Here is a 27,455-nt window from a genome sequence, read left to right as displayed (position 1 = left end):
AAATCTATTTTTGAAAATAGAGCCTTAAAAACTAGATAATCTAGTTCTCATGAGGTTACCAAAGTAAACCTCCTCATTCACAAAAGTCAGATTGTACTTGACACTTCTGAAAGTCAAGTCACATATTCTAGAGTTCCATTCTCAGACACTCAAGTCTAATGTGTTAAATACATTTTTCCAAGACATCATAAGTAGGAACGAACTGCTCATGTCAATATAACACTCAGGAAAGACATTAATATGTTTTAAAGGTGCCTTGAGGAAAAGAACCACAGAAGCCTAACCTAAGGTTAAGAACTCATCTTAATCTTTCAAGTACTCCAACTGTGTAATGTGACATGCACTTTTGTTAATTGCTTAGTGATTTTTTTTTGTCTTCTTCTTGACAATTCAGGGATATCCTTTTGGCCCATAGGTTATAAAGTTGCATAGTGGTATCTGAGAACAAGACATCCTTTTTTTTTTTTTTTTTTAATGGAGCTGAAATATACCTAGAAATGAAAAAAAGAATACTATATCCATTTTCCTTTTCCAGACCTCACTTTTCTTCTTATTCTTTTGAAATACATGTGTATGAATCGATAAGCTAATTGGGATCAAGGTCATGCTATATAAAAATTCCCCAATCGCTCCTCCTTAGTGAGCTTTGTTTTACTCTGCAGTGCAATAATGGAACATGCAAGGTAAATTTCTCTGAGATACAATTAAACTAGAAGATGGGTCTTTAGCCCATATGTTCGGTTTATACCTACTGTGAAGCAGCACCTGCCCTCAGTGTGTATGATACGGATGTTAGGTCCTCAGCACCAATTTATGCTAAAGATCCAAACCCATTGGACCAAGTTATAATACAAATGCAGACTATAACAACTTCTGGTCTACTCCAGACTATATATAGTTATCTAGCCACAAACGTGTGGCAAACACTGAAACAAAAAGTAACCAAAGAAACCAATAATTAACCAAACTAACAGTAGTGAAGTAAGCTAATAAATCATTATCACAGATAGTTTTTCCTCACCAAGGTGTATCTCAAAAACAGCTACCATCCCAGCAGAAGGAGGACTGTTTTACTGTTTTACCCATACTTGTTTCTGAGGCAGGCTGACATGCATCTGATATTTAAGTATTTTCACAATATACACCTTTTCTGTTTTAACCCCTTAAAACAGAGAACACTAGATTGAGGTGGGTGTGAGAAAATAAATGGTATCTTAGCAATTATGAGTCTGCATAGCACTGGTGAAATCGAGATGGAAGAGCTATTTTATATTAGTATAGTATCTTTATATAAGTTTGAGTAGCATTGCTGTCTAATAAACTTTTGTAAGAACTTAAATATTTCTCAGTAATATTTTAGAACTGAAGCAGTAGACCTATGACACGAATTCTTGCAAATGGCATTTGGGGAACATTTTATCTGCAGCAAACCTTGAGGCTTGTTCTTGACTTTGTAGAACACAGCCAGGCTCGACAGCCCCTTCTTCAATTACATCTAGAAGAGGAAACAGGCAGAAGATGAAGGAGTAGTTACTTCACAAGGAGTGATATTCCTAAGGTCAGGTGTAATACATTGGTTTTATCACTTGCCTTGCTAGATGAGAATTAAGAAGGTTATGGCAACTGCAGAATTTATTTAAACCTTCAGTGGTGAAGAAGGACACCTGACCATCTTCTAAAATGTCCCTTGGTAGCCACAAATCAAATATAACAAAATTCAGTTACAAAAAACTCTCTGCTCTTTCAAGTGGTTTTCAGGACAGTCATTTAATTTAGTCTGAATCCAGATGGATGAATATTGCATCAGTTCTGAATAAATACAGTTGCAGGAAATGCAACTTACATACTTAGTGTTTTATTATTATTATTACTAAAGTAATTTTTCAAAATCAGGTTTGCACAAAGTCTGATACATTCTCCTTAAAAAGCTGAATTTGAAGATTTGTACAAAACTGAGAAGAGGTGTTGATTCGAAAAGTCATCCTTACAATAACTCAGTAGCATTTCTCAGCACTTGGCAGAGAGCTTCAGTCCTTTCTAAAAAAAAATAAAATATTGACAATAGGTAATTTAAGAAAAAATATATACACTGGATTAGACCAGTGTTCAGTCCAGCTCTATGCTGACACTAATATTACCAGAGCAACAAGCTGTAGAGATAGATAATATGAGGTTTATTTAATTTAACTAGCCTTGAAGTCCATAGGCATTTCTTATTAATGTAAAAGTCAGTGCTTTCTTTATTCCTTATTTTTCAAAAAAAAAATTTTTTTCTTTATTTCAAACTCAGTTGAACACCTTTTATGAATGTCAAAAAACCCTGACACAGTCTTTTTTGAGAGGCATTTCAGTATGAAAACTGTCATACTATTTATTATTGCGAATAGATATTTTTAATATTAAAAGTTTTTCTGAAGTGTGAGCATTAATTTTCCCATATACTGTTTAAAGAAAGTCTAACTTAAAGGATTGTTATGGAAATAAGATTGAGATATAGCTACTAGGTATAAAATTTTACATGAAAATAAATTTCACGGTTTAAGTGATGTGCCCCACAAGGACATGCTTGTCAAATAAGATCATGGGTGAAGAAATATGAATATTGTAAAATCTGAAAATGAAAGGAAGTGATACTTTAACCCATTTTACTCAATTGATGACATCTCATGTAATTAATATGCTTCAGTTTAATGTACATTTATGTGTTTAAGATTTCATCAACATGTTGAATGAATCTTGAATTCTTTTGAGTAATTTGATACTTCAGTAACAAAAAAATAGTAACGCATGTGTACTACATGCGTATTACATACATGTACAAATGTAAAACATATCTGGTTGTAGGAAGTGCAAAAAACTACTTCTATGTTTAAAATTAGAGTTAGATAATTTCAAAGAAAAGAAAAATGAGATACAGGCTTTTAGTGTTCTTTTTTATAGAAGAGAATGTCTGGTAGCAAGACCTGAGGAAAGGATATATTTTTGCGTGCTTGGCTATAAGCAAACTATCATAGTAGTCTGGTACCACCATAGCTGTTTTTCTGTCCTGACCACATCTTAAAAACAGATTTTTCCAGTGAAGCAGTGATGTGGAAAATATGGCCACAGTCACAAAGTGAAGTGGAGCTTTAGGAATCAAGTGTGTTACCAGAATGTTTTTGCATGTCTTCAAATTTGTGTTAACTCCAAAATCCTTCTATTGTAACACCACTCTTTTCCTGCCAGGATTCCTGCACCTGAATAATCCCTAATTGCCATTGTAGTAATTTCACAGCCTTGCCCGGAACCTGAAAGATTATGTCTGTCTTCTGCTTTTATCTGTTGACTGGAAGACTTAATTTCTCCAACCTTCTTTCACACAAATCTGAGAAAATATCTCCAAATACATTTTAAGTTGACGAAGTCAAAGAACCTGAATAAATGCAGCTAGTCCAATTTTAAACATCACAATAACTAGAAAATACAAACAGTACCACAGTAACATTTACCTCCGCAGTGGGATAATAAATGCAAATTTAGAACCTGAATTTAGCAAATGATTTAAGCATATGAGATAAGTGTGTTCACGTCAATAGTATTACTTATGTGTTGTTATGCATGAGTGAGAGTTATGCAGATGTTACACTGGAGAAACAAAACCAGTGAACCCAGCTATCTTTTCACACAAAAGTCCTTAAGTAATTCTATGGTTTCCTGTGGAGATTTTAACAATTGCTGACTTCCATCTCACTAGGGTTAACATGAAAAATTTTGCATCAGGAATACCTACTTTTTCAAGATTTTTTTTTTTTTTCCACTTGAGAGTCAGTACATCTGGCAGCTCATTTAGGTAAAGGACAATTATTAATCACCTTTCTTTATTTCAGTTATGATGTATGAAGTCTTTCACACTTGTGAGATTTCAAAAGTATTTGAAGATTATACCTCCCCCCTGCTAATTTAAAGTTTATTACAAATAGCTTTCTTTGTGGAAACAGCCACCTGTTCTCATTTAGCAGCTCATGGTCACTCTAAAATTCATTACTCTACTGCTGAATTTTGTTTGCTTTCTTCTGGAAAAAGCTACCATTTATATGCTTTCCGATTACTGTGCCCTTCAACTCAATTGCCTGGATTTGTTATGAATCTCTCCTTTTAGAAGTTAATCATGTGCTTAATAGGAGAACATCAGTCATTTCTCACTGTGTTGAAACTGAGAGAGGTCAAAAAATAAATGATAAATTCAGAGCTCAAAAGTGCTCTATTTACAGCAATGTAAAAAAGATGTGAAGGTAGAGGGTTTCATAATGCCCCAGCTTATAATAGTTTACCTTCCTTATAATATATCTTTGTTCTCCTGTCCTTCAGTTTTAAAGTCTTGGGTTCTTTGAAGCCAATGGTACTTTTCCCCACAACTACAGTAGTGTCAGGATTTCACCCATATTGTTAATAAGTCTGTGCATTACAGGAGCAAGCGACACAGGCATTCAGAGTTTAAAGAAAAAAAATGTGTTTACCACAGTGAAAGTTTGAAACAAGTGTTTTCATAAAATGTACATTATGGTTTATGCAGTGGTAAAATCTCATATAAAACATTATTGCATTTTCTTTATAAAATTTTCTGATTTTTTTTTTTTTTTTTGGTGTTTGTGTAATGGAAGTTTAAATGTTTTTCCTTAAATGTGAAGCTATATGGAAAGTAGCCCAGATATACTCTCTGACACACCATTTCTCTTTAGTAAATGGTGATAATACTAAAAATGTGCTGTGCTCATAAAACATGACATATTCTTCTGTTGAGTAAATAAGAATCAAGATTATTGTCTTACAATGTTAGAAGTCCATAGTTTATTAAAGGACTTGAAGACTCATATGATTTTTAGACTTAGATTTCAACATGAATCAGAGCTACCTAATCAGGATTTGTAAGATTTGTAAGATTAGAAGTCATTATTTCCTTAAAGAAACAAAATAATTTTATCATGGTCATGAAAAAAAAAGGCATTGCAGAGTATTCTTTATGTCTCTATAATTTATCACTGTCTTTGTATTTAAGTAACTTTATTATATTCTGTCCCAAAAAGCCACTTTATTGTTAAAGGTCTCCAGCATGATATCTGAGTTTGTTTGGCAATCTGGAAAATGCAAATGGCCTTCCTGCTTCTTATTAATATGTATTCTTGCTTTGTTTGCTCCTATTACACAGTTTTTCTATTTCGAGAAAATGTTGAAAAAATAACAATTAAAATTTGCAGCCATTTACCTCAAAATATTTTGAATGAAAGATGAAGAAAATAATGGTGATGGAAACTAAAATAAGTCTTAAATAATGTGTTAAAAATGAGAATCTTTCACTTAATTTGAATCAAGAGCAGCTATTTTTTAATTATAGAAATTGTGATAGATCAATAATATCTATTTCTATGGGTCCCATAATGCTAATCTGGTTGTGATATAATACATTCTAATGCTAATTCATCTGATCTCCTGAGCTGATCTCTGCTTACTCCACAACACACATGTGCAACAAATAATAAATAAATAAATATGTTTCTGAGTTAAATGCATCCTGAAGTTACATAAATAGGAATTCCTTAGGATTAATAAGGAGTGGTTAATATTTCCATTGGCTGACTGAGTTTGTGAAACTGTCATCAGATCAAATCTAGATCAAATGCTAATTATGACAGATTTTCAAAGAAAAGGATTTAAAATATAACATGTTGTTCTATCTGGAGTGATTAACATGATTCTGGTCTATTATTGAAGTGAAGATAAGAAGATACAGAATTTCTGATGTCTAAATATTTCATTTCTGCTTATAAAGAATGTATTTCCTATTAATCTCAGTTGGTCAGAATATGGATTGACTTTTTTCCATAGACAAAAAGGTTTTAAAGAGAAACATTTACCTAGATAATCTTCTATATCCATCTTCTGGGGAAAGAGAAAGGAATACATGCATAGAAGGAATATGTAATTGCAGAGCTATATAATGCAAATTTTCTGTATGTGAGGTCCCTTAGAAACCATTTCAAGCTAAGACAACTCCAGATACTCCATCTTTTGCCATGCCTGGAAAGAATATTTGAATTTGCCTAAGGTAAAGCTCAAAATTCAGTCCATGTATTTGACATAAAATTCATCAGTTAATACTCCTGTATTTCCCAAAATATGAGGTTATTCACATTCATTTACAAGCAGTCATGCAACCAGCTGTCAAAAGGACGGGGGAAGGTGCTCCACCTCAAATCACTGTCCTTAGCCTGCTGCCCAACTGAGCAGGAAACATATCAGGCATATGAATGCAGCTGAGAGTAGGCTTTTCTGCAGCTGGTGAACAAGGTGGGAAGAAGATTGGGTATTGCCAGCTTAGAATGGAAGTTCCATCAGCTCATTCATTCTTTTTTTTCTGTTATTGTATAGTCATGTATATGCTATTTGTGTTAATGTTCCATATTTAGTTACTGTAGTTAACAATTTTAAATCTAGGTCAAACCCATAGCATGCAATCAAATCAATATTCATTGTGTTCCTTTCAACATAACAGTCAACAGAAATTGAAAAACATGTCTCTTTAAAAAAGTATCTTTAATAACATGGTCCACTAACCATAATAAAGTTAGCCTTAAATGTTCCTTACCTCCTTCTGTGGTTAGTATTAAATTATTTCAGGTTCAGCTGTAAGCAAAATACTGAAACATTAACCACATATATACTTTGTGCTATTCTAAAAACAGAATTATTATCCTAGCTGCAAAACGTATATCATGAGTTTGGCTGGGATAGAGTTAATTTTCGTCATAGAGGCTCACACAATGCTATGTTTTGTATTTTTGAAGAAAATAGTGGGGATAATGTAGCAATGTTTTTAGTTGTTGCAGAGCAGTGCTTTCACTAAGTCAAGGACTTTTCAGGTTCTCATGCTGCCCTGTCGGCAAAGAGGCTGAGGGTGCACAAGAGGCTGTAAGGGGACACAGCCGTGACAGCTGACCCCGACAGAACAAAGAGATATTCCATGCCATATGCCATCATGCTTGGCAATAATAGATTGATTAGAGAAAAAGAATTGGGAGGACTTTCAGAGTGATGGCATTTGTGTTCCTAAGAAGCCATTATGAATGATGAACGCTGCTTTCCTGGATGTTGCTGAACACCTGCCAGCCAATGGGAAATAGTGAATGAATTCTTAGTTTTGCTTTGCTTGCATGCCTGGCTATTGCTTTACCTAGTGAGCTGTCTATCTCAACAAGAGTTCTTGCATTTTCACCTTTATGATTCTCTCCCCCAACCCACCTGGTGAGAGTGAGAGAGCAGCTGTGTGATATTGAGCTGCCTGATGGGGCTAAGCCACCGCAACATAACAAAATATTATGAATTTTCTCTTGAATTTCTTGCTGAGAAAATGAAAGCTGGAAAAAATAGGGATGAGCCTGAAAGGGTATGAGTTACCATAGGAAACATGATTGGACAAACAAGGATCTGTATTAAACAAAGCAATGTCAAACCTACCCATACATCATCTAAATTTCAGTGGGTACAAATGTAGAATTCTGTGTTTTTGGTATAGCAAGGATGTATCGTTTCATTTTTCTTAAAAATAATCGAATGATCCATTTCATTAAGTAAAACATATACATGTGCTTCTTCCATGCAGCCTAGTATCTTTTAATTTTACTGTTGATATTGAAATTAATCATATATATCACTGGCTCTAGTCTGAAAGCTTACATGTTACAATGAAGGTTAGTATAAGCAGTGTTAACAAGAAGAAGCAGTGTTAACATGAAGAATTGATTATCAAATATATTATTTGAATATTCACTCTATGTACAGGTTTTATTTTTTAAATGGACAATGAGTTTGAAATATAAAATGCAAGTGAAGGATAATGGTAGTCCCTCCTGTGAAGGGTGGACCATCTGGTGGGTAAGGAATTTCTTCAAAGGCCAGAGAGTAATGGTCAATGGTTCCATGTCCAGGTGGAGGCTAGTGACAAGCAATGTCCCTCAGTGGTCTGGCACTGTTCAATATGTTCATCAATGGCAGAGAGATTGCGTGAACCCTCAGCAAGTTTGCACATGACATCAAGCTGAGTGGTAGAGTTGATAACAATGAAGGAAGATATGCCATTCAAAGGGACCTGGACAGGCTGGAGAAGTGGACCCATGTGAACCAAATGAGGTTTAGCAAATCCACATGCAAGTTGGTGCACCTGGGTCAGTGCAATCCCAGACAGGAGTACAGACTGGGAGAACTCTTTGAAAGCAACCCTGCAGAGAGAGATTTAGGGGTTCTGGTGGATGAAAGGCAGTGTATACTTGCAGCCCAGAAGGCCAGTTGCATCCTGAGCTGCATCAGCAGAGGTGTGATCAGCAAGTCGAGGGAGGTGATTGTCCCCCTCTACTCTTCTCCCATGAGGTCCCACCTGGAGTACTGCATCCAGGTTTGCAGCCCAGAGCACCAGAAGGATGTGGACCTGTCAGAGTGAGTCCGGAGGAGGGCCATGAAGATTATCAGAGGGCTGGAGCACCTTTCCTATGAAGACAGGCTGAAAGAGTTGGGTATGTTCAGCCTGCAGAAGAGAAGGGTCTGAGACCTCATTGCAACATTTCAATACTTAAAATGGTCTTGTAAAAAAGTTGGAGAAGGACTCTTTTCTTGGGTAGATAATGATAGGACAAAGGGGTATGGTTTTAAACTAAAAGAGGGTTAGGAGGAAATTTCTTTACTTGGAGGGTGATGAGGCACTGGAACAGGTTGCTCAGAGAGGTTGTGGATGCCCCATCCCTGGAGGTGTTCAGGGCCAAGCTGGATGGGGCTTTGACTAACCTGATCTAGTGGGTGGCATCCCTGCCTATGGCAGGGGAAGTTGGAGTTAGATGATCTTCAAGGTCCCTTCCAGTACAAACAATTCTGTGATTCTATTCCTACCTGCATTTACCTGTAAATGCATTATAAATTTGATTTAGGCACTAGGTTAAAAAGGGGATATTGTAATGAACGGGAAGTTGATTAGGAAACTCAGTACCACATCCAAAAAATGTGATCATTTTAAATTTAGATTTTGCATGAAAATCGTGTCCTGCTGTTACATGAAAGTTTCTGTTCTTTGAAGGAAAAAAAAAAAAAAAAGTAAAATATCCCAGTACATACTTAACTTTTACTTGGAGAGGAAACAGTAGGATCAAAATCTGAGTGGCTATTGAGCAGAACAAGCCTTCACAGTCATGTACAGCACACTCAGTGCAGGTTCCTCATCATTTTGTTTGTTTGTTTTTTTTGAAAGACAGACAAATTTCTTCATTAAGCTATGTGATTTCTGTCCTGATTTTCACTTCAGCAAGCTAACAGGGAGGGTCACTTTGGTAGGACAACAAGGTGTGCTAAGATGTCAGGAAAATTAAAACAAAATAGGAAATATATTGGTTGTTCAAGAAGTAGTTGGTTAGACTTAACTTACTTTGCTATTCTTACTTTACTTTAGTTTACTTTAAACCAAATATTTCTGATTTCATCATTTTTTCTATTGAAAATTTTAAGTTTCCAGACACTGCTCTGCTTCTAATTTTTTATTATTATTATTTTTTCTCCTCATTCAACTCCTTCTTGATGTCAGTTACCATTTAATATTAGCATCAGCTAAAGAGGAGACATGCCTGTAGACTAAACTCTTGCTGTGATATTTCCAGGAGTATCCTGAAATGTCCATTTATCCTCAAGTCTGATCATTGCTTATAATATTTGCTGCATTACACATTAGGACAGCTTAAAGTCTTTTTTTTTTTTTTCTCTGATTTTTTATTTACCAAGTGTCACAGTGGAAAAAGGAAAAGAAGAATGATATGTACTTCACTCAAAAGAGCGAAACAGCAATATGATTTATTGACAAAAAAGCTCATGTGACTTAAAGATTTGATGATGACAAGATACACCTGATTATAATTGGAAGATATTTACAATCATACACTATATAAAACACACTATATACTCCTCAAAGACACTAAGTGAAAGACATTATACTACATGAAGACTGCATAAAAGGAACTAGGTTAGGCAACATTGCATCAAGGAGTCTCTTCTGTTGAGTTATGACGTTCAGACCTCCTTGCTTTCTAAACTCTTTGAACTAAAGAGATAAAGAGCCTAGGTGTGGCAGAATCCATTCCTATTCCCAGATTTGGTCAACGGATTATGTTTAAAAGATTATATGAATTACGTAAATCCTGTATGCTACTTAGCTAAGATCTTAGAGTGATCATAAAGCACCATTACAGTGCATTAGCATGTTGTTATTTTCCCAGCCTGCTTACTGACTCTGTAGCAGTAAGGGTCCTCTCAATCTGCAGAAGTAATTTTGGGAGGCATCTCTGCCCAAGGGGAGGTCCTGGTGTGCAGCCTGCTGTAGTGTCAGCAGAGCACAAAGGGCTTCTGGGCTGCTCACTCTTTGTGGGATAAGATGATTGACTTTTGGTCACATTTGCATACAGATGTTATTTTCTTCCAAATTTGGCCAGTGCTGTGGTTAGGGTTGGAAGGGTGGGGGTGTGTGCATTGCTTAAACTGGACCTTGGCTATTTGTGTTCTGTCTCTCTGTACTGGGTCTGGCTGGAATGTTAACTTTCTCAGCAGCAGCCCATACAGTGCCGTACTCTGTACTTGTAGCTGGAACAGCAGTGTTATCACACCAGTGTTGTGTCTACTGCTGAGCAGCAGTGGCACAGTATTAGGCCTTTCTCTAACCCTCCTAGGGGGTGGGCAAAAAGTGAGGAGAGAAACATCACTAGGGCAGCTGACCTAAACCAACCAAAGGGTTATTTCATACCATGTGATGTCACACTCAGCAATAAAAGGTGGAAACAGGAAGAAGAGGGGAGGGGTGGGCTCTCTTTGAGAAGACGTCTGTCCTCCTCTCGAACACCGGCTGCGTGCGTTGAGGCCTTGCTTCAAGGACCTGGTCAATCATCGCTCATTTGTGGGAAGTAGAGAGTAATTTCTTTCCTCTGCACTTCCATATAGCTTTATTTTGTTTGTTTGTTTTCCTCCCTTCTTTTTATTTTTCCTTTTCCCCTCCCTTTTCCCCTTTCCCTTTTTATTTCCCCTTAGTTAAATTGTTTAGTTCATGGTAGTCTTTATTTAATTATTATAATTATTTCCCTTTAATTAAATTATCCTTATCTCAACCCGTGAGTTGTTCTTTGCTTTACTTCTCCCCCTCCTCATCTAAAGGAGGGGGAGTGAGAGAGTGGTTGTGGGGTTTAGCTGCCCAGCACGGTAAAACTACCACACTCTCCTGCCTCCAGGGTACAGCCATCATGACCAGACACTTCCATCATGAATTGATGGTTATCTGCTTAGGCTGGATTCTCTACTTAAACAGGGAGGTTGTGAAGGAGAGTACACTGTCACATCAAGTCCTATCACAGCTTGGTGGAGAATTGATACCCAAAAAAGTTGGTGGTATTCACAAAAACTGTATATTTGAAAGTAAAAATTTAAGCTAGACCATAACTTATACATTCTACAGATCAAATGCTAATTAATCTGACATTTTTGCCATGGTAGATTAGTAGCAAAGTTAAATATATGGTCTATTTTATACTTAGCATATTACCAATATTTTGAGCGCTTGGAAAAGCTGACTCTCTCTAATAATTAGAGAGAAATCTTGTACTATAGTAAGAAATTCAGGGTGATAAAGATCAAGAATTTATCTTTTATTTCTTTACAGTGAATATCCTACTAATCATGAAAATAGGAATTGAAATGGTTTAACTCAGACATGATAAGTAGCTCATAGAGTAATTAAGTTTCACAGCCTTTCTAAAGATTTTTTTTTCCTCATCATGTCTATGAAAAAATAAACTTTTATATTTCCATTAGCTTTGCTAACAAGTAGCAGATGATATTGCTATTGCAAAGTCACATTTAAAGTTCAGGCACTGTGTGTATTTTACTGTTAGAGATTCACAAACTAAATCTTCTGGTAATTTCCATCTGACTATAAAACTATAACATCAATAACTTTTGTGAATATCTTAAATGATAGGCTATAAAATGCATTTCTATTATAAACATCTTTCAAGAACCCTTACGTGAGTTTTTTATAGTTCACACTGTTGAAGTTACCACAGTCATCTTTTTCTATACCATAATACCTCAAAAGGTTGCTTGAGTTGCTGGCATCAATGAGATTTTTAGTGCTTCTAAGAAGCTGTTACTGTAACTATTGAGTTTCAGAAGATGGCAGGTATTTCACATTTCTACTTTTAAAAATACACAAGTCACATAATTACGTCTTATTAAAATAATACCTTTTTTACTTGTTCTTACCCCAAGTGTAGTCTCCATAATCATAAAATGGGCCCTTTGTTTCTGTCCCTGCTTCTGCCTCTATGTTTCTTCAGGAGTTTCTGTCCAAAGGAGGTCCATTCATTCACTTCCTCTTCTATCATCCATTGAATGCACTTCTCCACTAGCAGAGATGGGTTCTTGTTTGAATTTACTCTTTTCTGATCATAGCAGAAGTCTTTAGATCAGACAACTACCAATTTCTTTCATTCAGCAATTATTCAGAAATATTCTGCTCATACTTCCATAATTAGGGACACAATATCAATTTCCTTCATATATGTATATATCTATATGGATATTTATAGATGTACCAAGATCATTATTATAAGGTCTGAAGGCTGTTGCATGAGCAAGGAAATCTATACTTTCACTGAAATTTCTGAAATTTCTTTTTCTTTTTTTTTCCCCTTTTTAAAATCCTTTACTGATTTGTACTACATTTCAATGATCTTTAAATTCCATGTGGAGATCAGAAATCAATAATATAAAGCGTTTTGATCAGAAAAAAAATATTTCCGAAAAATCAATTTATTTATTTATTTTTTGTTTAGTTTTACAGAACGTATCTTTTGATACAAAATGCCATTTCATTTTAGAGTTTTACTAAAGTTGTTGTATCTATTTAGTAAAGTTGTTTTTATTTTTTAAAGGTTTTCCTCTGAAAAAAAAATAAATTATACATTCAAAAGCCACTTATGAGGTACAGTTCACACAATATATTAATATATTCAGTCCTTGACTGTCATCATTTCTCCTTAACTCTCCTGCAAAAACTGTACTTTTACTGTCCTTATCTATGCAAGTGGTGTTACTGAACTCCTTAGGACTACTGATTATGCATTAAGTTAAGCAATTAGTACGGCTTTATGTTGCTACTGCAATGTCTTATGGACCATGTAAATGGTTTCGCATTGCCAGAATTAGAGAGTGGGCTTGAGACATAAGAATGAATTATATAATGTCGTATTGACAAAAACTTTGGAAAACAGTTTTATCAAGGCAACACGTCTCCTTTGAGGTTTATATCTAACTCATTTTTTACACTGTGTTGTTGATGGCAATAGCCAATTTATAAACCCAGTTAGAAAGTTCTCTGTCACAGCAGCAGCCTCATCAGACATATGCCCTGAGATATTTGATTTCTGATAAGATGATCAAGTATACAACTGTGAGTTCTTTATTTCCAAGTGGCTTACTTCCAGATGTATGATGTGTTGATTTCACTTATGCAAGTGGAAAATACGAGTTGTTTGGGGTGGAGATTGAAGGCTCAGTGACGTAAAGTACAAAAGGTTTCTAAGTCCATTGCTTATGAGCTTGATCTTCACTAAATATTAATGATGTTAAGATATGTGGAAGTCTCAGCCATGAACTACTGATCCTCTGTAACTATTTTTTTCAGGCCCTAAATCCCACCTGGTTGAAAATGATTCTTAAGTTTTCTATAAAACATAAATTACTTATTTAGCCAAAAATGTTACTTTTGTGGTCTCTGGAACATTCTCAGACTTGATATGCTCATGTAATTTCATATTAAGACTTGAAATTAGCCACTATCTGAAAAGAAGAGTAGTTATCTTCACACATTTATGAGCTTTATCCAAAAAATTTACATTGTCAAAATATTCATACTAGCATGAACAAATCCTTGTTCATCGTTGTTGTGCCACTTTCACCTAAAATTGCTCCCTTCACAGTGCAAAATCATTATGAGAAGAAGTTAAGCAAAATCCAGAAAGAGTTGTTCTCAGAGACATTTATATAATACAAATGATAAAGTTTAATCAACGATGATTATCCCATTCCAAAGACTGTGTTTAACCTAATGGTCCAAATCCTCAGATCTTCACTTGGCTGACCTGCACTCAAGTTAATACATACAGAAAGTTTTATATCAGATTAAGATCTGACCAAAAGTTTTATCTTTCTCTGTTAGCACTTAAATTTTTCTTCAGGGAGAGAGCCTGATGGGGTCTTATTTTCTACAAGTACTGTCTTTCAAGTTGAGTGTTATGATTTCACTGAAGAACAAAAATAAAATAAGAATAAATTATTTTCTTAGAATCCATACTTTTTCTTTGTTTTAGAAACATCTTTCTACTTGGGTAACTCTTTACTTTGCTATTTAGATAAACACAGTCACAGGGCACTAAGGGTAGATGAAAGGAATTCTTGTGAGACAAACTTGATTGTTTTTTTCTGAGGTAAGGCTGAATGTCAAGAAAAGATTCTGAAATGTTTATAAGGAAGTGTATTACAATCTCAAGAGAACGGATGAAATATCCCTCTCTCTGGACATTTAAAATTAAACCGAACTAAACCCTTGAGATTGTGCTTTGAGGCACATTGTTTATTAGCAGGAAAATTAAATAGAAGATACTTTTCACCTTACCTTCTATGATTTTTATGCTGTGTTCTGTGGTCATTTTGTTGTAATAGAGCACATTATTACAGTGCTTCTGGAAATTTTGGCCCACTGAATTAACTCCTAATACATTTAAAATAAATGAAGAAATGGCAGGCGTCTCCTTTGCCTCTAAATGGCTTCCTAAACATAAGTATCTTTGATTAAAATTGAATTTTATTTAGCAGCTGTGTTTTTGGTGCCTTTACTGCTTTAAAATTTACCTGCCATGCTTCATTGTTGTAAAGTACAGGACATGTTTTCTCATTTTACAATATAAAGAAACATATGTATAGATTACTTTTTCTATTAAATTTCTTCACTTAATGGGATTGTCTTTTATTGCTTTATTTCTCCTTGTTTGTTCATGCTGACCTTTTCTACATTTTAGAAATGTAGAATCCTTCCTGTACTGGATAATTATATTTAAAATTGATCCCAGGCTCTATAATAGCAGAACTTTGACAGAATGATGTAAGAAACTAGCAATGATGGGTGGACTGCTGAGTTCATCTATTACTGCATCCCATAAAACAGGAATGCATGCTTGATCTTGCAGCAAATAAGAACTTGAGCCTTGCTAGTAATTTAAGGCTACCTGGGAATTAAGGAATCTTCTCTCTTGCCATGGAACAACACATGCTATTTTGCAAGCACTGTGCAATCGTAGTGTATGGATTTATATGGCCAGAACACGGTGTTCTGAGATTTGGCTTCTGGAATGTCTCTGTGGAGACACCCCTGGTCTACACCAAGGAGGAGACCTGAGCACTGTTCTGTGTCTGTGTCTGAGGCAAAGTATGCTCAGCAGAGAATTGCATGGGGATGTGGACACCTGCCTACTTTATTTCCCCTGATGTGGGGCAATGCTATGGTTGCAGGCAACACACTGATCACACCACCTGCACCTCTGATTTATCCGTAGAGGAGGCATTGCTGAGATGCCAACCGTGATTCCCCATCTTCTTTTATGGCCTCACTATGAGATCATAGGTTTTATATTGTTGCCAGAGTATATATTCTGTTAGTCCTTTGACAGATTTCCTTGGAAACTGGGTTCATACAGATGTGTTTAGAAGTAATGCATGTCAGAATCATATTTTTTTTTTCTGTTTTCTTGGTATGTTTTTTTATTACTATTTTTAGGGGAAGAAGGGAATTGGATTTCATAGGAAGACATGATCTTTGCTTACAAGAGCATCCATCTGACCTTTGAGAGGATACAGTAACAGCAGTGTCTAAAAGTAGAACACAAGGAGAGGCAGAAGTGAAGGTGAGAGGGGTAGTGATTTATTAATCCTTTTCAGATAGCTTACAACATATCTTAGGATACTGAAAAGGGATTTAGAATGAGCTGAAAGAAAGCTGAAACCACTCAATTTTAAACTGGAAGGTCAGGAATTTCTACAACCTTTCTCTGCTGCTTGGTAGGTTAAAACACACAGAATTGTTAGCCGTGCAGTAAAAATATCAAGCCCAAAAGATTTAGTGAACATCATTTCTAAAAACTACATTAATGCATATGCATATTAGATAACTGCTCCCCATAGGAATCATAAGATACACCAGATAGCTTCTAGACTCATAAGTTTTAGTGCACAATGCAAGTACTCTGTTAAGGGTGTAAAGTGGTTTGTTTAATTAGAAAAGCTATTGTGGGAATTGTATAATGCAAACTCATAGGGAGTGGGTTTCTTTGAGAAGAACACTGGATAGCAGGGCTCCAATGGTCTGACTATATGCATGACATACAGATGCATTTCAATTAATGTATATTGTTTCTCTCTGTCAATGTTTCAGAGTATTTGCTAGCTGTCAACATTTCTCAGATGTTTTTTGTAATATGCACTTTTCAGGAGACCTAAAACTGTGTAATAACAAAATGAACATGTGTCTTTGTACATACATGATCCTCATCACTGGGACTGCTGGATGTTGTTAACACTTTTTTGCTGTGTTTCACCATGAATGATGAAATAGAAGAAAAGAAAAACTGTAAGAAAGGAAGCAAACCAACCTTTTCATCAAAATGATTCTGACATTCTTTATGAAATAAGAGAGAGCCTGGGTCTGACATAATAGACATATGCATCTAAATGAGAGTCAGTATACACTTTAAGAAAGTGTGACAAATAATACATTGATATGAATGCTAAGTATGCCTCTCTGTGTGTTCTGTTTTGAACTGACATGTATCAACTAAAAAATAACCATTTAACTGCATTCAGAAAGAACTTTTGATAAGAGTAAGCTTTGTGATGTGAAAGAGTGGGCATATTTCATCTACTTGTCCAGTAATCTTCATGAATACAGCAACATTAATAGAGAAGAAAGAAATGGAAAAACAATCCCATCACCTTCCAACCTTTTTATAGAGGTGTGGTTTGAGTGTTGAATGGTTTCTCACTCTCCCAAGACTGGACTTTTCTTTCTTAGGTGTTCCCTGCAACAATAATCTACTATTAAGGCTAATCCTCAAAAATAAGAAAACTTTTTGATGTATAACATTATCTTCATACAATTTGTACATAAAATAATAAGTTTGTGTTAGTATAACACCTATTATATTGTACATTAAATTACTTTCTACTTAGATGATGCTAGAATCAAAGTAGAGGTTGTCTTCATTTGCAGACATTCTGATTATGTTTTGAAATCCCATCTTATTTTTGCTGCTTCTCCCCACGTATGCAGCATAGAGTTTGTGCAGAATTCACAATGCTGCCCTAATGAACACTGCCACGAGGAGTTTGGATGAACATTTTTTACCTCCGCAGTGGCCAAACTGGTTTTCCTTGTAGATTTTACTTTGGGGTTCATATTCACAGATGAGTGGTTCATAAACAATAATGTCTGTGTTCTGACAACACTGTGAGAAAAGACTTCGTTTGTATCTTTTTTATATAGATGGGGATTGAGAGTCACAGACGTTATTGTCTAAAGAACTATTACTTTTAAGTTGTTTAGCTTGAAGCACTTGGGATTTGTCTCATCTGTCTCTAATATTGCATAGCTTTCACATATTTCAGCAGTTTCCATTGACTTCATATGCAGCCGTGAGTATACAGCAGCTCTGCAACTTAAGTTGCAGATGTCTTAAGACAGACACTCAGAAAATAAGGAATATACAATTACAGTGATCATCTCCAGCAGTCTTCAATGTCTACTACTTCCTGCTACAAATGAACTAGGGCACCTTGAGGCAAGAGTCTCCTTCATTGCCCCATCATTCCTACATCATGTTTCATTTTTCAGCCTGGTCCCTTCTGTTTTCCTGAAATTCTGCAGGGAAGAAAAAATTAAAAAAAAAAAATGTCATAATGTACAGAAGGGGCTGAATTATATTTATAAACACAGTCTTGATTGTGGCACTTCTCATCTTCATAGAATCACAGAAAGGCTGAGGTTGGAAGGGACCTCTGAATATCACCTAGTCCAACCCTCCTGCTAAACAGGATCACCTAGAGCACTTTGCACAGGATGGCATCCAAGTGGGTTTTGAATATCTCTAGAGAAGGAGACTCCTCCATAATTTCTCTGGGCAACCTGTTCTAGTGCTCTGTCACCCTCACAGTAAAGAAATGTCCTCTCATATACAATGAATTTAATTTTGCCTCTTTTTTTTTTTTTTACTATTTTTTTTACTTTTTTTACTTTTTTTTTTTTTTACTATTTTTATAATTTTTGTTTTAATATTGAATTATACTGATAGCCATGTGAATAATCAGTGTTACTGGGGCTTTTGATGCACCACATAAACTTCTGTCACCTGAGCTAACAGAGCAGCTGATAGAGCAGTAGGCAGTAATTTGTTCTGTGGGCCTTAATGAAAGGATGAAACTGTCAGAAAATAAGATAAAAAAAACCAAGACCCTGAATTCTGTTCTTAGCTGTGAAGTGAGCACATACCAGGGAATTAATTTCTAAAACAACTCTTGTCTATCTTGTCCATGAACTTTTCCCTTTGAAACAAATTTTGCCTCAAAACAGCAGAAAGAATGTCTGATGCTTGGAGAGGGCTTCTAACTTAATTTCAAGTTTCTTCAGGGTGTAAGGGTAAGCCACATTCCAAACAAACAAACAAAGGAAAAAATTCATTAAGGAATTAGCAGTGCATTTTCCCCTTGGTCTTGTTCTTTAAAATGATTAAAAATCTTCACAAAGTTAATAAAGCCAAGATATAATAATAGGTATAATCCATATGGAAATTCTTACCTCAACAGCTTAAATTTAATAAAGTTGCAAGTGACTGGCAGACGGGTCTAAGACAGAAAAATGGTGGTGTGATTTAATAAATGAGAAAACATTTTAATTCTGTTGAATAACTATTTAATTAGATAAAATGGGCTATCAAGCTAATATGGAAACACAGAATAATAGAATTATTAAGGTTGGAAAAGACCTCTAAGATCATCTGGACCATCCCCTACAACCACTATCACCCACTGGGTGGTATGAAACCATGTCTTTATTATATTTCTGTGTGGGTCCCTTCCATTAAGAAATGTTACAAATATAGAAAAGGTTATGGTTACTTAATTCTTTCTAGCAGAACAATATCTCATCTCTCCTTTATAATAAACAAACGTAATTTGGTCAAGAAGTCTTAACTCTCCTAGAGAGTAGGGGAAAAAATGGTAATGAACTGTTCAACAATTGTCCCAAGATTATTATTTTTTTTACTAAAGAAAGAAAACTTTCTGAAATAACAGCATACACAATGCAATGGTAAGTTCATTCTAGGGAAAAAAAAAATCACAACATGTTGCATACTCTTGGCTAGCAAAGTTGTTTCATTGTCAGTATATACTAAAAATGATGCTTCTTGATGCCTGTCAATAAATGTATTTGCAAAAGGGAAAAGCTTGACTGTGGATGTGAATAGTAAACAACTATGAAATGAATACACAAAGTATTATATTAAATAAGAAGGTATCAGTCAAGCTAGCTTCATTTCAGAAAAGAACTTTACTAATTAAATTTACAATTGTAAAAGTTTTCAAAGCTAGTATGACAATAGCAAATGTTATGTGCCGTAGATAGGAAGAATAGGACCCAGAATGTATGCTGCAATCATTTCTCTTTCTCTCTGATGCTGTGTTGTTGATCAGATGCAGTAATTTAATCTCTTAAAAATAGATTTATTAGCTATAGCATGTCAATTGGGACATAGATTTATTTTTTTTTTCATATAAGAATAATAAGGCAGTCCAACCTGCCTTTTAATGGAATAGTATACATGAGATTCTCTCAAAATTGGCATTTTAAAAGCATAGCAAGACTGCTTTGCTAATAAAATCATTCCTTTCAACTTACCAAATAAAAATCTAGACAATGATTATTAACTCTGCCATCATTACAGGAAGAAAATCATCACTTGGAACAAAGGAGTTTTGAATTGGAGTAATTATTTGAGGCTGTGTAACATTGCTGTCATTTCAGTGAGATCCTCCTACACTGCCCTTTCACCTCTTATTTAGACAATGGAATTTGGGTGAATGTAGATTTGCTGTTAATAAATTAAATTATTTTCTGTCTGAAATGCTTTCGGATGATTTTACAGTGATTTCTTGGCAACAAATAATTTTAACCTTTCCATTATAAATCCCTCTTGAAATTTGCTTTAACACATAGAAATAGCTACCATCACAACCTTTTCTGTTTTTTTCTCTTCTTTGAGTTTAATATGGGAACCATATGGGAAAAAATGGAAAACAAAACAAAACAAACTAGAAAAGAGTCTTTATCTCTGATTATGAAATTCTGAGCTTTTAAATGGAAATTTTACTAGGTCTTTTTTCCATCAGATTTGTATTTAAACCAGCACTGTTTTCCTGAAATTCACAGAAAAGTGTTCTGAAGAGAGGATGGTTCTCCATACCATGGTATGGTATGGTTCTCCACACCATTCTCTGTATGGTTCCACATATGGTGGAACTTATGACACACTTTATGGTTCTCATTCTCCATATGTGGTTCTCCATACCCATACCTAATCTCCATACCTAACAGATTCAAAGTAAAAGATATCACTGACACCCTGAGAATTTTTTTTAAAGTCACATTGTACACTGAGCAGCCTTTGTAGCAAACCATGGAGAAATCCATGGAGTACCCCTGGGTGATGGCTTCTTGGCCTGCTGCCCCAGTGAGCAGCAGGCAGGTTGTGCTTCAGGTGCCTCAGTTCCAAAACACATGGTGTCAGGAAAGAGTTGAAATTGCAGGTGAAACTGTCACTGATTATTGTCATTCTCCTGGAGATTGCTGGGAGATAAAAACTGTCAACTATTTGCAGGTGTGTAATGCAGCAAAACCCTCAAGTTTTTTCCAGGTGTGCAGCATATGCCAAGAAATTATTGCTGCTTGCTCAAAACAAGAGAAAGAAAGTAGCACAGAACAGCTGGAAGGATGTGTTTGTAGCAAAGGTACCAATGAAATTGAGAGGACTGAACAAATAGAAAAACAAAACAAAACAAACAAACAGTATTTTTGTTTTGTTTTTTAAAGTTATTTTAGGACAGTTTATGCTTTCACCTTCAGCTATAGTAACTCAGATGATTTCAATAGAGTTAATTCAGCTTTACAGTTCTCTCTGTTTATAATAAACACAGAAATCACTGAGCATAGATCATAGGCTCATAGAATCATAGCATGGTTTGGGATGTAAGTGATCATATAACTCCAACCTCCCTGACGTGGGAAGGGACACTCGACCCACTCGACCAGGTTGCTCAAAGCCCCATCCAACCTGGCTTTGAACACTTCCAGGAATGGGGCATCCACAGCTTCTCTGGGCAACCTGTGCCAGTGCCTCACCACCCTCTGAGTGAAGAATTTATTCCTTGTACCTAATCTAAACCTACTTTTAGTTTAAAGCCATTATTCCTTGTCCTATCACTACAGTCCCAGTAAAAGAATCACAGAATCACACAGAATTTCTAGGTTGGAAGAGACCTCAAGATCATCGAGTCCAACCTCTGACCTAACACTAACAGTCCCCACTAAACCATATCCCTAAGCTCTACATCTAAACGTCTTTTAAAGACTTCCAGGGATGGTGACTCCACCACTTCCCTGGCCAGCCCATTCCAGTGTCTAACAACCCTTTCAGTAAAGAAGTTCTTCCTAAGATCCAACCTAAAACTCCCCTGGCGCAACTTAAGCCCATTCCCCCTCATCCTGTCACCAGGCACGTGGGAGAACAGGCCAACCCCCACCTCACTACAGCCTCCTTTAAGGTATCTGTAAAGAGCAATAAGGTCGCCCCTGAGCCTCCTCTTCTCCAGGCTGAACAAGCCCAGCTCCCTCAGCCGCTCCTCGTAGGACTTGTTCTCCAGACCCCTCACCAGCTTGGTTGCCCTTCTTTGGACCCGCTCAAGTACCTCGATGTCCTTCTTGTAGCGAGGGGCCCAAAACTGAACACAATACTCAAGGTGTGGCCTCACCAGAGCTGAGTACAGGGGGACGATCACCTCCCTAGCCCTGCTGGTCACACTGTTTCTGATACAAGCCAGGATGCTGTTGGCCTTCTTGGCCACCTGAGCACACTGCTGGCTCATATTCAGCCGACTGTCCACCATCACTCCCAGAAGAGTCCCTCTCCAGCTTTTCTGTAGGCCCACTTTAAGTATTGGAAAATTGCTATAAGTTCTCCCGGGAGCCTTTTCTTCTCCAGACTGAACAACCTGAACTCCTTCAGTCTGTCTTCATAAGGGAAGTGCTACAACCCCCTTGATCATCTTTGTGGCCCTCCTCTGAACTTGTTCTAATAGGTTCATGCCCTTCTTTTGCTCTGGGGGGCCCCATAGCTGAACACGGTACTTCAGGTGGGATCTCATGAGAGCAGAGTACATGTAGAGGTGGAGAATCACCTCCCTAGACCTGCTGGCCATGCTTCTTTTGATGCAGTCCAGGATATGGTTGACTTTATGGGCTGCAAACACACATGGTTATCTTGTGCAGAGCTTCTTGTCAACCAACACCCTCAGGTCCTTCTAGTCAGGGTTGCTCTCGATCCATTCCCTGCTCAGCCTCAATTTGTACTTGGGAATGTCCTGACCCAGATGCAGGACCTTGCACTTGACCTTATTGAACCTCATAAGGTTTGCACAGGCCCAGCTCTCAAGCCTGTCAAGCCTGTTCCTCTGGATGGCATCCCTTCTCTCCAGTACGTCAACCACACCACACAGCTTGGTGTTATCAGCAGACTTACTGAGGTTGCACTCAATCCCTCTGCCCATGTCACTGACAAAGATAGTAGACAGCACTGGTTCCAGTACTGACCACTGGGGAACACCACTTGTGAATGGTCTCCACCTGGACATCAAGCCATTGACCACAATGGCTTGAGCATGATCATCCAGCCAATTCCTTACCAACCGAGTAAGGAATTAAATCCATCAAATCCATTCCTCTCCAATTTAATGACAAGGATATCATGGGAGACAGTGTTAAATGCTTTGCTTTTTGCTAGATGTGGCATCGAGATATTGTAATGACCATTCCCCACCTCAAATCAGTATCTATCTATCTATATATTTGTAAAGGCTGCAAGGATTGAAATCAAATATTTTTCATTGGCATTCACTTCCATTGATATCGTGCTTCATTGAATCTAATCTTGATCTTCCTTCTTCTATTTCAGCAGGTTATTCTCTGCCCTTAACATAAATGACAAGGAAAATAGTTTTCTTCTTTATAACTAGTTTAAAGACATTTGAAGACTGATGTCTCATACCACAATGCTTTTTATGTGTCTTCATCAATCAGATTTTCTAGACCTGTGCTGCTTCTCAGTGCTAATCTCTGGGTTCTCTTCAGCTGATTAATATCTTCCTGAAATGTAGCATTCAAAACCAAAATGCTTTGGGAAGCAGCAGATACCAACAGGTTTGAAGAATTACTTAATGCCTTAGGAGTAAAACTGCTTTTACTACATATTTCATGTATTTGTCTTCTCTTCTTCAACAGTGTGACACAGCTGACTTATGTGCAGTTTTGTAATACTTATGTCACTTATGTTTTGAACTGTTATTTTAGCACCTATACATCATCTACACCTTAAATTATGTGTTCATTGTATTTTGAATTGGATCCCACATTCTCCAAGGTGCAGCTCCAATTGAAATGGTTTATTATCACGAGTTCCTGTAAATATGCAGCCCCTTCAATTTGTAGACATACATAAGTTAATCTTATTCTCTACTTTTCATTCATAATTGAAAATCTGAGTCGCACCTCACAGTCTATAGATCATAGTGAAATCCTATGCAATATGTTTCTTCTGCTTAACCCTATATATTCTAATAATGTAAAAATGAAAAGAAAAATATTTCTAAATAGTTTCAACAACCAATTTACAAATAATTGATTAAAGTGGTATTTGAAAGAAGACTTGCTTTTTCCTGATTATGTAACTGCTTACTCACATTTTAGGTATTCATTTAAATTTTCAAATTGGAAATAGATGATCTTTAAAGTCCCTTCCAACTCAAACCATTCTATGATTATATGATAATTTTCTCCCTAACAGTGTAGTTCTACTATTGGGGTTACATCAATAGTCTTACTAGATGTAAATCATAATAAACATCAATTTACCTCTAGCCAAATGAATTTTCAAAACATATTTTTTTTTGTACTTGTGTAATAACACTTTGTCTTTATGTATCGCTCTGCGTCACTGGCTCAGCTACCACATAAAACAAGTTAATCATGTCTCTTTGCAGATGAGAAAGCTGAAGCACCCAAGAGATTTACTTGAGCTTATAGTCGAAAGAAGAATATAAAGCCTGTTTCCTGAAATGAAGTCTGCACATAATGAATATAGTAAGAATTTCTGGGTGAGCTTTTCCCCAGTAATATCATTTCTGCTGACAAAAAAAATTTACAGATTCATTAACTTACCATTCGAAGTTTTTCCATTTTAGCATGAACATTAAAAAATGCAAAACAAAACAATTCCTCAAACACTGTCTTTGTGTTGATCTTTTTATGTGCATGTGTGTGTTAAAACATTGTTAGTAAGTAGTTTTCAGAGACTTTGGTGACCTCAGATATTTTCAGTACTTCTCTGATTCACAACACTTATACACATACTTTTATATTTTGCAGTTCATCTCTAACTGTAGTATTTGTACATTAAACAAAAGCACATATGCTAAATGTACTCTGTTATCTCTGTCTTCATTTCCTCTTTGTGCTTGTACTAGAGACATATATTTACATTCTATTGGTGCTTTTGCTTACTTTTTTTACTTTCAGTATGAATATTCTGATGAGCCATGTAACTCTGGTCATAGATTTGGTATTGCAATTCTTTATATTTTTATGCTTTGAAAAGTTTCCAGGCTACATATGTCAGTGAGGCTATTAAGTCTGAAAATAAGTGAAGAAGGTATTCAGTAGCAGGGTATACTACACTGGCAGACTGAATATGTATTTTTGGTCTGGAATGGTGTTGGAATGGTGTTGGCCAAAACAGAGGTATATTTTCACATTATCCTAAAAGGAAGCCAAGTCAGCATGGAAACAGCATATTTCTGTCTCCCCCCTTCAAGAGGGTTCCAGCACATTTTGCTTCTTGCTTCTTTGTGTACTTGAGCTGTTTCCCTGGAGGCTTGTCTTTATTGAAACATGATGCTAACATAGTAACTTTCTCCTTTCAGCCTATGTGCAAAAACAAAATTCAGTACTATCAACCATCTCGTTGTTAACAACACACTGACATTTTTGTCTTCAATTTTCCTTATATCACCCACATTGCTCTGGATGTTATCACAGCCATTTTGCCCTTGAAAATTAGACTGGAAAATGTTTCTTTCACATGAAATCTGCAATTGTAACTGTGAGGTGAGGTGAGGAGATGAAAGAATACAGTTTTTGTTTAAAATCAAACTAACAAGCTGAAACAACCAAATGGTTGACCTCCATTTTCAAATAACAGGTTTCTCCTGGTTTTATCTGTGTGTAATCATTGTGTAGGTACTGGGCATCTGTAGAGTCATCAGTGAGTCTGCTGAAGGAGAAAGAAAGTATATAACTCATAAGATACAAGTTAGGCATGTTTATTAGAACAAATAAACTGGTCTTTCTGTTGAATTTGTATGAGTGACATATAAACTATGTATCCTGCTTGATTTCTCAGATTAAATACGGATTTATGGTTTTGTACTTAGAAAATTTTGTACTGAGGAAAAATACTGAGAACTGAGGAAATTTGCATGTCAGCCAAATTAAAAAGTATTCAAAAATAAGTTGCCCTGATTCTCATACAAATATAAATCACATGCTCTTTCTTTCCTCCCCACCCAGTTTCTGAGTAACCAGCTTGTAAGAGTTGAACATCTGTTGGAAGCCCTAAACAGAGTTCTCCACCCAGAATGGCCAAACTCTTGAAGCTTAAACTTTGGTTCTATTTCAGACATAAATTATGATTTATAATGGGACCATTTTAATGGTTGGAAGTTATGTCTCGGAATTTAATGGTGTAGGGTCTCCTAATCTTTACCTGCATTCTCAGGTATTTCATTTAAGGTTGTTTTCTCTTAATTAATTCATTTTTATAAGCAAAAAGAAGAAAGAAATATTCTTAAGTAAAAAGATCTCCATCTATGGAGGACCTGTGTTAGTTTCTGGAAGATATTTTGGAAACTTAATTGACTTACCTTAAAATAATAACCTTACTCCTTTGTTGTTTTCACTCTCTTCCTTATGTGCTCTTAAGCTCTATGCTCTTCACACAGAGCAAATGAATAGAAACATGGGATTAATTTGCTTTCTGTAATTACAGTCATAAATTTGAAGAGATTCTGGGCACCACCCACAACTCCCTTTGAAAGCAGTTAAGGAACCAGGTGCTGGTTCCTTAGAAGAATTTTCTAAGAAAATTAATTTTGTTCTAACTGAAATCAGGACATTAATATATCTCAAAACTTGAAGCTTTGACAGAATACAACACAATCTCAGTTTGTCTGTCTGCTATTAATGCAGGACAAAAATATGACACATTTTACTTTTCTCTCCTTTTAACATGATACTACTTGTAGTCTCATATGCCTGGGGGCATGATTTGAGTTTAGTTTATATATGAAGAGATTTTAAAAAACAATAACTGCACTTTGCCTTTGGGATACCCTAGTCAAACTTTGGGATACTTTGCCTTTGGGATACCCTAGTAAAACTGCATATTGCTTTTCTTAGCATGTTTCTCCCTTTTTTGTGTTTCTTGATCCCCAGAGCTAAAGGTCTGATTGCCAGCTAGACCTCTAGGAAAAGGTCACTTCTGTTTCCTGAATGGGAATCTGCCTCAGCAGACACAACTGTTTTCCTGGTTTGTGTTTTCACATGAGGAATAGCTACTAAGCATTTGTGAGCCTGTTATACTCTTCTCGAGCATCCTCAGTGCCAAGGTTCTTGATATGCCATTTCTGGAATATGCCAGAGTGGAGCTGCAGTGTATTGCAGGGCTGTCCAGCTGGTGTCTGATGAGCCTGCCTCAGCCCCATCATAGCTCTGTCTGCTGCCTGAGCTATTTTCTGCCTTCACATAACATAAAGCTTATCTGCTACCTATGTCTGGCACAAACAGCTATAAGGGAGAAAAGGTCTTGTCAAGAAGTTGGACAGAGTTGGTATGTTATGCTCAGAGAAAAAAAATAAAATTTAATTAAATAAATTTAAATTTAATTAAATTTAAATTAAACAAATTTAATTAATGA

The 27,455-nt window shown here is 36.1% G+C and overlaps 1 long non-coding RNA gene across 1 annotated transcript in view; it reads left to right on the top strand.

Moving 5' to 3' along the window:
* LOC119714628 (uncharacterized) overlaps positions 1 to 24,905 on the top strand; it is a 52,091-nt gene extending 27,186 nt beyond the window's left edge. Inside the window, exons 2-3 of the long non-coding RNA XR_005261984.2 lie at positions 20,100 to 20,231; positions 24,466 to 24,905. This is a non-coding gene — a long non-coding RNA (uncharacterized lncRNA). The remainder of the gene's footprint in view (positions 1 to 20,099; positions 20,232 to 24,465) is intronic.
* The last annotated feature ends 2,550 nt before the right edge of the window (positions 24,906 to 27,455 follow it).

The sequence above is a fragment of the Anas platyrhynchos genome, chromosome 1 (genome assembly GCF_047663525.1).
Source record: "Anas platyrhynchos isolate ZD024472 breed Pekin duck chromosome 1, IASCAAS_PekinDuck_T2T, whole genome shotgun sequence".
NCBI lineage: Eukaryota > Metazoa > Chordata > Aves > Anseriformes > Anatidae > Anas > Anas platyrhynchos.
This window is presented reverse-complemented; position numbering and strand designations above follow the sequence as displayed.